The sequence below is a fragment of the Erithacus rubecula genome (assembly GCF_903797595.1).
Source record: "Erithacus rubecula genome assembly, contig: scaffold_711_arrow_ctg1, whole genome shotgun sequence".
NCBI lineage: Eukaryota > Metazoa > Chordata > Aves > Passeriformes > Muscicapidae > Erithacus > Erithacus rubecula.
Window position 1 is genome coordinate 29,492 of NW_027635628.1, and position 12,540 is coordinate 42,031.

A 12,540-nucleotide genomic window follows, 5' to 3' on the forward strand; every position below is an offset into this window, starting at 1 on the left:
CATCACAAAAGGCCACAGCAAGTGGATTCACCCAGGGAGAGCCCAAATCTTCATGCACAAGCACTGAAATCAAACTGTGAGATTATTTTAAAAAGCACCTTGTGAGTGAGGCCGAATTCTGCAGCTGGAGCTGTCCTGTGGACACCCAGAGCTCAATTGTACAGTACAGCTTGATTTTCAGAGCAGACAGTCTTAAACAGCTGCTGCATCCTATCCCCAACCTTGTTTGGCTTCACTCAAAGAAAGAGGGGAGTTCAGCCAACACTGACCACTTCTCAAGAAATAGTTTTTACTTTGCCCTTCTACCTTTACAGAGAGGCTGTCTGGAAAATGCCCAGAACGTCCTCCAAATCTGCAGCAAGAACAATAATAACAGACTGAGAATCAGTTTTCATGGTCCCTGTTCCTAGGATACTTGGCACTTTCTACCTGATTCTCACTTCATATCTAACCATGACAGGGCACTGCAGGAAGATACTTCAAAGGGTCACTAAACAGGATCTGTTTGGAAAGCAAGGGTAGAAACTCTTTCCGTACCTGATGGGTCATTGGCTGGGCTCGGCTGCTCTGAAGATTTGCAGCTGCTGCCCTCTCGAAGGGCCCTGCAGGCAGCTTCAGGGTCGATGCGAACCAGCGGAATGGTGAGCTTGCGCAGATTGAATTTGCGGATGAGCTCCCTTGATGGCTCCACTGGTGAAGACCCAAAAAGTCCAGAGGAGGCACAGACTTTCTTGGCAGCTGGTGGGGAAGCCTCAGACTCCTGAGCACCTGCACATCCCCTGGAAGGGCCTGGACGCAGCTCTGAATCCTCCCGTGAGGCAGCAGCAGCAGCAGCGAGGTTGTGGCCTGAGGGAGCTGTGCAGCAGTGAGGGAAGAAGAAAGGAAGCAAAGGGAAGGCTGGGTCACTATTGGGCTTTGCATGGCCTTTGGCAGCAACTGCACTTCTGCCAGGGAAGATAAAAGCTCCCATTCTCCCAAGCAGAGTGAGAAAGAAATAATGGAAGAAAAAAACACATTCTAGGGCTATTCCACACCCAGTTCCCTGCCTGCTTAACTCTCCGCTGTTGGTTCAACTGTCTTGGGAAACTGTCCTGCTGCCATTCCTTGGCAGGAAGCAACTGCCAGAAACCCAACTGCCAGGTCTTATCTCCTCCGCTCCAAAGGGAATAAAAACTTTAGAATCACAGCCTTTCCTATCTCCCCATCAGCTTTTGGATTCAGCTGCTTAGGTTTCTCATCACAAATGGCCACAGGAAGTGGATTCACCCAGGGAGAGCCCAGATCTTCAGGCACACACGGTGAAATCAAACTGTGAGTTTATTAAAAAAAGCAACCTTGTGAGTGAGGCCGAATTCTGCAGCTGGAGCTGTTCTGGGAACCCAGCTGAGATTTCAATGGCACAGCTTGATTTTCAGGGCAGACAGTCTTAAACAGCTGCTGCATCCTATCCCCATCCTTGTTTGGATTCACTCAAAGAAAGAGGGGAGTTCAGCAAACACTGACCACTTGTCAGGCAATAATTTTCACTTCACCCTTCTACCGTTAAAGACAGCCTGTCTGGAAAATGCCCAGAACATCCTCCAAATCTGCAGCAAGAACAACAATAATAGACAGAGAATCAGTTTTCATGGTCCCTGTTCCTAGGATACTTGGCACTTTCTACCTGATTCTCACTTCATATCTAACCATGACAGGGCACTGCAGGAAGATACTTCAAAGGGTCACTAAACAGGATCTGTTTGGAAAGCAAGGGTAGAAACTCTTTCCATACCTGATGGGTCATTGGCTGGGCTCGGCTGCTCTGAAGATTTGCAGCTGCTGCCCTCTCGAAGGGCCCTGCAGGCAGCTTCAGGGTCGATGCGAACCAGCGGAATGGTGAGCTTGCGCAGATTGAATTTGCGGATGAGTTCCCTTGATGGTTCCACTGGTGAAGCCCCAGAAAGTCCAGAGGAGGCACAGACTTTCTTGGCAGCTGGTGGGGAAGCCTCAGACTCCTGAGCACCTGCACATTCCCTGGAAGGGGCTGGATGCAGCTCTGAATCCTCCCGTGAGGCAGCAGCAGCAGCAGCAGCAGCGAGGTTGTGGCCTGAGGGAGCTGTGCAGCAGTGAGGGAAGAAGAAAGGAAGCAAAGGGAAGGCTGGGTCACTATTGGGCTTTGTGTGTGTTTCCCTTGGCAGCAACTGTCCCTCTGTTAGGAAAAACAAAAGCTCCAATCCTTCAAAGAAGGCGTACAAAGGAAAAAATCCACACATGTTCTGGGGCTTTGCAACAACCAATTCCTTGCTTGCTGAGTTCCCCCCATTTGTTCATCCATCTGGGAAAACTGTCCTGCTGCCATTCCTTGGCAGGAAGCAACTGTCAGAAACCCAACTGCCAGGTCTTATCTCCCCCGCTCCAAAGGGACACAAAAACTTTAGAATCACAGCCTTTCCTATCTCCCCATCAGCTTTTGGATTCGGCTGCTTGGGTTCCTCATCACAAAAGGCCACAGCAAGTGGATTCACCCAGGGAGAGCCCAAATCTTCATGCACAAGCACTGAAATCAAACTGTGAGATTATTTTAAAAAGCACCTTGTGAGTGAGGCCGAATTCTGCAGCTGGAGCTGTCCTGTGGACACCCAGAGCTCAATTGTACAGTACAGCTTGATTTTCAGAGCAGACAGTCTTAAACAGCTGCTGCATCCTATCCCCAACCTTGTTTGGCTTCACTCAAAGAAAGAGGGGAGTTCAGCCAACACTGACCACTTCTCAAGAAATAGTTTTTACTTTGCCCTTCTACCTTTACAGAGAGGCTGTCTGGAAAATGCCCAGAACGTCCTCCAAATCTGCAGCAAGAACAATAATAACAGACTGAGAATCAGTTTTCATGGTCCCTGTTCCTAGGATACTTGGCACTTTCTACCTGATTCTCACTTCATATCTAACCATGACAGGGCACTGCAGGAAGATACTTCAAAGGGTCACTAAACAGGATCTGTTTGGAAAGCAAGGGTAGAAACTCTTTCCGTACCTGATGGGTCATTGGCTGGGCTCGGCTGCTCTGAAGATTTGCAGCTGCTGCCCTCTCGAAGGGCCCTGCAGGCAGCTTCAGGGTCGATGCGAACCAGCGGAATGGTGAGCTTGCGCAGATTAAATTTGCGGATGAGCTCCCTTGATGGTTCCACTGGTGAAGACCCAAAAAGTCCAGAGGAGGCACAGACTTTCTTGGCAGCTGGTTGGGAAGCCTCAGACTCCTGAGCACCTGCACATCCCCTGGAAGGGGCTGGATGCAGCTCTGAATCCTCCTGTGAGGCAGCAGCAGCAGCAGCAGCAGCGAGGTTGTGGCCTGAGGGAGCTGTGCAGCAGTGAGGGAAGAAGAAAGGAAGCAAAGGGAAGGCTGGGTCACTATTGGCTTTGCAAGGCCTTCGGCAGCAACCTTATTTCGGCCAGGGAAGATAAAATCTCCCATCCTCCCAAGCAGAGTGAGAAAGAAATAATGAAAGAAAAAAAAAACATTTTCTGGGGCCATTCTACACAGTTCATTGCCTGCTTCACTCTCCCCTGTTGGTTCAACTGTCTTGGGAAACTGTACTGCTGCCATTCCTTGGCAGGAAGCAACTGCCAGAAACCCAACTGCCAGGTCTCTTCCCTTCTATTCCAAAGGACCAGGAGGCTCCCTCCCGCTGGGTCTGACCACGACCGAGCCCTCGGCTCACACGCACTCACGGAGAGCTCCCCAAGCATCCCAGGGCCGGGCACGGAGCAGCACCAGCCACGGCACCGCTCCTGCCCTTGTGCCGGCCCTGCCCACGGCCACAGCCCACGGCACCCTTGGCGCCCGCAGCTCGCAGCCCGTCTCACCGGCTCTGGGGCGCTGCCCGGCACAGCAGGCGGGCAGCGGCCGCTCCGTGTGCGGCTGCTGGAAGCGGCCGGGCTGCCGGCTGCGCACCTCCAGCCCCGCCGCCAGCCGCTGCCTGTTGGCCCTGGTCAGGCGCTGGATGCGGAGCAGCAGCTCGGGGCGGTCGCGCACGAAGTTGGCATTCGTGTAGTGGAGCCAGCCGCCGGCATCGCCCGGCACCTTGTGGAAGCCGTAGAGGTTCAGCTGGCGCACGAAGCTGCCGAAGTGCGTGGCTTGGAAGGAGTCCGGACCCGGCCCCGCCCCTTCGCCGCCCGCTCCGTGGGCGCCGCCCGGGCTGAGCAGCTCCCGCTCCAGCAGGGAGCGGTCGATGAGCAGCCCCTGGCCCCGGCTGTCCCAGCGCACGGAGCGGACGCGGGGGCTGCTCGCCAGGCGCCACAGCTTGGCGGGGAAGGCGCCGGCGTTGAGCGCGGCGGGCAGCGGCAGCTCCGCCATGGCGCCGATCGCCGAGTGCGGCCACAACGCCCGCGGCGCGCGGCCTGAGGGGGGCGCTGCGCTCGGCCCCGCTCGCGGCCCCGCGCGGGCCGGGCTCGGCGGCACGAGCGCGGCAGAGCCGGGGCTGCGGGCCCAGCGCGGGCGGGGCGGGGCCGGGGCTGGCCGGGAGCGCGGGGCCGCTGCAAACCCTGCCCTGCTCCCATTCCCGCAGCCATCCCTGCGCCTCGGCTTGCGGCGTCACCCCAAAGCATCAAGGCCAGCGCGGGAACTTTCCGAAAGGGCTCGGAACTGAGGAATCCCGTGGGAAACTCTTCCTCTCTGTCCAGTGAAAGCGAAATCGCTCCGTGTTCTGCAGAGCTGAAGGGAGGAAAAAGATGTTCCATTGGGTAGCTTCAGTATTTTGGTTGAGGTTGTGAGCAGAGTTCCCCGCTTGAAAGCAAACAAGGTCAAATGGGAGAAGAGGAAATGAAAAGAGAGACTTGAAGACATTCTTTTTGCCCTTTTTCCTCCCAACTGGTTGGTTCTTTCCCGCTGTCTCTGCCTGTCTTCAGGAGATTTGGCACATTTCTCTTTCTTTGGAGATAGAAGCAGCAACAGGAAGGGGCAGCAATTTTGTTAACATTTTCAGCCAAGCTAAACTCCTGCCAGCTTGAAGAATGTTATTTTACCTAAGGGATTAATGGCTTACAGTGATAGTGAACTCACACTGCTGTCTTCATCAGGAGGTTTTGCATTCTTCTTTCCTCAGTAATACTTTTTTCTTTTTTTTCCATATTCAGGGGAGAGTTACAATGTGAAATCCCTCCCAGAGCCAAGTCTTTTCAGTGGAAATCAGCAAAGGTGATCTTGCAATGCTCTGCTTAGTGTCACTTTTTCTTTTTATTGTAAATTGTCTCTTGAATTTGAAACAGTTTCCAGAGCAGGGAAAAAAATAGATCTATTTCTTCCATCTCTTTTAATTCCTGCCCCTTTTTAATATTTTTACCTGGTTTAAGTGTGAGGGTTCATGTGAGTACATTTATTGGTATGGCAGAAGCTCACCCCACACACCCCGTGGATATTTCCCTTGCATCCAGCTTGTCCTGAGTTCTGGCTGATGCTGCCTCCTCTTGCCTCCTTCCAGGTCCCTTTGTGAGCAGCCCAGCCCTGTCCCTTCACTCACTGCCCTGTGGGTGACGTGCTGACACAAGGATTGTTGGTCTCATCTCATTCTGGAGCAGTCTTTTGGAGTGAGTGTTTCCAAGATGCCCTGTCACCTTTTCCTCTGTGTGCTGGCTTTCTCAGGAAAACCAAAATCCACTACTTAGAAAATCTCTTCCCATTTCATCTTAAACAGCTTAAAACAGAACCTGAAACAGAAATGCTGTGCCTCAGTGGGATGGTGTTTGTCTTTCTTTAGAGACAGTGTGAGAAAGCTCACCGAAATTATCCCAGACACTGAATTACAACAAAATGTGTAATGAATAGGCCAAAAGGAGAAGACAGGAGTTCAGAAAGGAAGGGACATCTTTCTCCATGTTTCCTGACCCTTATTTGCCTTATGTATGTCTATTGCTGCTTCATCAAGAAAAGCCTCTTTTAAGGGCTCCTTTGTAATCTCTGTGAGTCATGAGACACAGAGGAATACTGGCCCTGTGGCCTGCTGGATATGAGGAAGCAGCTGGTTGAAATGTGGATTGTCCATTGGAATGTTTAGTCAAAGCTGTGGTACAGTTATGGTTACATTGACTTTTCCACAGTACTCTGGGGCTAAGAATGAGAAATTACTATTGGCTGTGTTTTAAGGAAGCTGAAACTTGAGAAGAAATGTGCTTATCTTATGTCTGGCAGCATGACTCTTCCCTAACTTTCTATGGTACTGGTAAAATTTAATGTAATTTATAAACACCACAAGGTAAATAACGGATATTACATTTCAGTGTATGGGCCAACAGTTGGTTTAAAAATTAATAACAGAAAAGGGTTTTAATCTAATTTTTATGAAGGAAGATCCTTAAAATTGTGGTATATGGTTTTAGATTATTTTTTTTTTTAAGAATGACTTCTTTCCAGTTTCAAAAGAATTTGTAAAGACCATAACTCAATGCACAGTCCTGATCACTTGAAGCACTGTTGTTTTGTATCTTTCTTTTTTTTCCTACATGACATTGTAAATTTTGAATCACAATTGTTACTACTTTCAAAATGCAATTCTAGTGCTTTTTCTGCTGGTAAATACTTAGCAGTTATAAGTGAAAGAACATAGAGGTTTGAAAGTGAAATATGCTTTATGTGAATATATTTTTTTCACTAGTCTCCTGGTATTACATGCAACAAGGGCAACATTAAACCACTTAATACTCCCTTATTTTTGAGAAGCATTTTGAAATTATTCATCTTTTCAGTATGTCTGCCATACATTGGTGTGTGTTTCAGGTGAAACTCCCCTGTGTGCCCTGCTGCTAGCAGGTAAGATCTCCTTGCAGTGTAGGAAGACACAATTTTCCCTTTCTGATTTGCACACAGCTGTGTCACTGCCTTGACCTTTTCATCTCCGATGCTTAGATAGTTTTTCCCCCAACACCTGTGCCAGCAGTATTCCTTAAGGTGCTAAGGGTTTGGTGGGCATGCAGGACCCAAACTGTTCCTGATCTTCTGGGAGCAAACTGCTGGTCCCTGAATGAATCCTGTCCTGTTTATTTCTACACTGTCCTTATGGCAGAGGGTGTTCCTGCCAGTGTTTTAGGTTACATGGTCTAAGCCCAGCATCGTGACTAGTAAAAGCCAAAGAAACAAATGTGTCCTTTTCTGACCAATTTACCTGGGGTCTGTATCTGAGACTTCTATTGCTGATAAAAGTGAGAATTCTTGGCAGACAGATTCCCGGAAAGCAAGTAATGAGTCATTGAGTTTAGCATCTATTTCTTCAAATCCTTGGCTACAGAATGGGAAAGAGAATGTTCATCGTTTTCTTTCTCCTCATATATATGGTTTTCACCTAGTGTGGAAAGACTTGGACTTCAAATTTTATCTTTCATAACTTGATCTATTTGCAAAGGAGATAGAATCAGACAAAAAAAAAAAAGAAAAGAATTAAAAAGTTAAAAGAAAGAACAAAAATAAGAAAAAGATAAATAAAATAAAAATAGAAAAAGAAAGAGAAAGAGAAAAGAAAAAAAGAATAGTAAAAGAGAAAAGGAAAAAAGAAAAAGTAGAAAAAGAAAAAGGGAAACAGATAAAGAAAAAGAAAAATAGAAAAAGGAAAATAACTAATAGAAAATGGAGAATGAGAACAGGAAAAGGAGAAAGAATAACAAAATATAAACAGAAAGAGAAGATGAAAAGGAAGAGAAGAAGAAAATAAAATGAAAAAATGAAAATAAAAAAGAAGAAAAAGAAGATGCAGAACAAGAAAAAGAAAAATGGAAAAGGGCAAGAAAAGGAAAAAATAAAAAATTGAAAGGAAAAGAAAAAGAAAATGAAAATTAAAAAGAAGAAAAAAGATAAAAGGTAGAACACAAAAACAACAAAGAAATAAAAAGAACAAAGACAAATATAAAAGGAAAAGAAAAATAAAAAGAGGCTGAAGAAGAAAAATAAAAAGAAAAAGGAAATTAAAAAGAAAGAGGTGAAAAAAAAGCAAAATAGAAAAAGGAAAATATGATAAGGAAAAGGAAAAAGAAAAAAGAAAACGAGCCAGAAAAAGAAGAAAGAAAAAGAAACAGAAAAAGAAAAGAAGAAAAATAAAAAGAAAGCATCAAAAGAAGAAAAGGGAAAAAATAAGTAGAAAAAATTGTCAGGAGAAAAAATGAAAAATAGAAAAAATAAAAGAAAAAAAAATTAAAGAAAAATAGAGAAAAGAAAAATAAGAAGAAAAAATAGAGAAAACAGGAAAAAATAACAAGGAAAAAAGAAAAAGAAAAAATAAAAAGTGTCAGAAAAAGTCAAAGGAAAAGGAAAAAGATGCAAAAAGATAAGAAAGAAAAAGGAAAACAAAAAAAGAAATAGAAAAAGAAAAAGAAAAAAGGAAAAAGAGGCAGAAAAAGAAAAAACAAGAAGAGAAAAGGAAAATAGAAAAAGAAAGAATAAAAAAATTAAAAAGAACAAAAAAGTAAAAAAGAACAAAAAAGGATAAAAAGAAAAAAGAAAGAGTAAAACAATAAGAAAAAAGGAAGAAAAATGTTGAAGAAAAAGAGAAACAAATAGAACAAACAAGAACAAGAAGAAAAAGGAAAATTAAACAGAAAATAAGAACAAAAATTATAAAAGAGAAAGAATAAAAATAGAAAAAGAAAGAAAGAAAAACAAGGAAAAAACGATCAAGGAGAAAAAGAAAAGAAAAAAATGAAAAAAATGAAAAAGTGAAGAACAAGGAGAAAAAGACAAGAAAAAAAGAAAAAATTGAAAAAGAAAAGAACAGGAAAAGAAAATAACCCCAAGAAAAATAAAAAGAAAAATAAAGAGAAAAATAAAAATAGCAAGGAAAATAGCAAAAAGGAAAATAAAAGTAAAAATAGAAAATATAAAGAAAAAAGGATAAGAACAGGAAAGAAAGAAAAAGAAAAAGAAAATCAAGAAGAAGAACAAGAAGAAAAAAGGAAGAAAAAAATGTTGAAGAAAAAGATAAACAAATAGAACAGAAACAAGAAGAAAACAAAAAAGAAAAAAAATAGAATACAAACAAGAAGAAAAATAAAAAGGAAAATAAGAAGGAAAAGAAGAGAAAAAAGAACAAGAAAATAAGAAAAGGAAGAAGAAAATTAAATATATAAAATAGAAGAAGACAAAGGCAAAGGAAAAGGAAATGGAAAAGGAAAGGGAAAAGAGAAAAAAACAACGAAGTAATTGTTAAGCAGTTCTGCTTGCTTTTTCCTTTAATAACCAAAGCACATCAGTTTTCCTGCACCTTGTAGCATCTTTGGAACAGAAAAAGTTAAAATGGCTCATACGAACATTATGAGGCCAAGGGTACCAAACAAATCCCAGGATAAAAAACTTTGCTACTGAGAAGATTGACATCTCGGCCCTTGGCTGCAACCCAAGGGGCCTTGAGACAAAGGTAGAAAGTTAAAAGTTCTGAGGATTTTCACTGTGCTCACCCCTGGCAACTGGCCAAAGCCGCAAGACTGCACAGAACGGAGTCCGGGACAAGTAGCACAAGAGCCACCAAGAGAGAAACAAACTATTCCCCATCCCTATGACAAATGCAATTGCTTTATGTGAGTTAGATACAAGATAAAATCAGTTTTTGTGGCACATCCGTATGTTAGTACTGCCTGTTACGATCACAGGTTTTTAGGAATTTGTGTTAAAAATTGACAAATGTATTGAGTAAAAAAGAATTTAAAATTTAAGGGTCGAGCTCCTTATCCTAACAACAATCACTATTGTCTCAGATATGAAAATTTCTGTTATCTTAAAAAAATGAAAATGGAAAAGAGCTCAATAAAAAAAAATGGAAAAAACCCCAAAAGAAATAAAAAGCGATAAAGATCAGAGGGAAAAAGTTAAAGGAACTAAATGAGCTCTGTAAACAATTAAAAACAGCACTGTGGCAACTGGTTTTGCCAACTTCAAATAAAAACCTTTGTGTAGATTGCAGAAATTGCCATAAAATTAGACTTACAGGCTGATAAAAGAAAACATAAAAATTAAAGTTATTAGGAATATAAGGAGTACCAAAATACAGGTCTTTTTAAAGCACAAATCAATATAATAAAAAGAGAAAATGGGGGATTGTTATATATGTGATTCATGCTAATTAAATTGTAACAATATTAGTAAAATTGTTGCTTTATAATAAATAGAAAAATTGTATTTAATTGTTATAAAGCAAAAAGGATAAAGGAAATGGTTAAACAAAGCAGATGGACTCATCCTCTAGATGTTTGGTGGGAGTGAGGATAGTAAGGATATAGGTCTAAGAACAGCATCTAGAAATAAAACTTTCGACCTTGAATTGGGCCAAATTGGGATGATTCCAAAGCATTGGACACTGGAATAAGGCCTGGTGTGGGAGCATATATTTAATTATATAATCCTAAGCATAATGTGCTTGCGCTCCCTGCAAGGTCACACAGCGAACACTGAGGAAGACCCAGAGCCTTCATCGGAAACAAGACCCCGAAAGGAGGAGAGACCCCGACCACTGGTGACGCATGGCAACACAACACAGGGACGTGGATTTTAGGAATAGAAACTAGGAGGAGCTTTCTAGAACATTCTGTATTAGTATGTATTAGTAAACAGCATGTAAGTGAGATTTTTAGCTTGACTGATTCGGTACGGTGTGAGAGGAAGGGCCCTGCCCGTACCCCCGGTCAGTTTTGCTTCTGCTTTATTCGAACCAAACCTCAATCCCACTAAATTACTCCCTGCCTCACTGCCTGATTTTGTATATACTTAAATATCTGTAACTAATATACTTTGATTGTATTCATTTATATACAATTGCTGCTATTATTAATAAATTGCTGCTAAATTTAATTTTGTTGTTTGATTAATTGGACAAAATTGAACATATCCAAATATCCACTTATAACAGTACTCACCTGGAATGTGTATCTCTCAGGGTGTCTATTTATTTAGAACACTATGAAGACTGTAAAATTGAAAACCAAAAGTGCAGCAGAAATCCATTGTGGTTTATGTTGTTCTTAATGAGATTCTTCAAGCTGAGCACAGACTTTGTGTTCAGCAGCACAGGCAGGGGCTTCTTGGACTACTGCTCTAGCATTCATTATTTTGAGTTACTATTTTGAGTTTGCAGGAATAAAAGAAGACAAGCCCATCAACTATGGAAGAGAAAAAGTCACTGACAGGAAAAAGTGGGTGAAGAAATGTGAGGGGGGGAAAAGGCAGAAAACATGAGGTGGCAAGTGTGAGAAGTGTGAGTGGAAGTAGGAGAGAAGTATGAGGGAAGAAAAGAGTAGGAAACCTGAGCAGAAAAGAGTGAGAAAAACTGAGGGGGAAATGGTGAGAAATGTGAGTGAAAATAGGAGAGGAAGATTAGAGGAGAAAAGGGCAGGAAATAGGATGGGAAAATTCTGAGAGACGTGAGTGGAAAAGGATGACAAACATGGGGAAAAAATGGAGGGAAATGTGAGGGGAAGAGAATGAGAAACCTTACTGGCAAAGAGAAAGAGGCAGAAAATGTGAGGGGAACATTGTGAGAATCCTGAGGGGGAAAGAGTGAGAAAGCTGAGGACAGAACAAGGCAGAAAACATGATTAAGAAAAGGGCACTAAATGTGAGAGAGAATCTGTAAGGAGCATGAGAGGAAAGAATGATAAATGTGAAGAGAAAAATGTGAGAAATGTGAGAGAAAAATTGTGAGAAACATGAGGGAAGAAAAACAACAGGTGATGAGTGGGATGATGTGGAAATGTGAGATGAAAAAGGTGAGGAAAGTGACCTGAAAAGTGAGAGGATTTGTCTTTACTAACAAGCTGTGGATCTGCTGGTAGATAAGACTAGCACTAAGAGAGAAAAGAAACAATAGGATGGGTTCCACTGACTGATGAATGGAAAAAGATATTTGCCTTTACAAACAAACTGGAGGTTTGCTGATAAATTAAACTGGATATTGAAAGATGAAAATAGCAATGGGGAAAAAACTATGAATTCTGTAAAGATTAAAAATTAAAAGGGAGGATTATACATAAGGTGGGAATCTTAGGTGTCTGGCATTCTGGGAAGTCTGTACCTCTTAAGTACCTCAGACAGTGGGGAAAGATAAAGGCAAATGCAGCCAGGAAAATAAGATAAAAAGGAGGTTGTGTCCTCCAAAAGTTTGAGAGATCCCAGGGGAATGCCCCATGAATTCTCCCTTTATTGGAATAAAGCACAGAGGACTCTTCTGTCTCCTTTTTTGGACATAAACCTCTGGTGTTAGTGGATTAATTTTCCTGTCAAAAGGGTGGGGGGAAAAAAATAAAATTTGAGAGGGAAACATGATGGGAAAACTGTGAAAATTGTGAATGGGAGCAGGTGGAAATCTGAAAGGGAAAAGGAAAGGAAATGTGAAGAGAGGAAAGGGCAGGAGAGAAGGCAAAATTGTCATAACAGCTGTAATAATTCCTAGCACATTCCCCCATACATGTGTTTATTTGGACAGACCCAGGGCTTTTCTGTATGTACGTCTCTACCTCTGCCTTTATTCCTATTGGGAAGCAGCCAAATTGGAGGAATACATCCGCCAGCAGGAGCTGCTCCAAGCGGGGACCGTGACT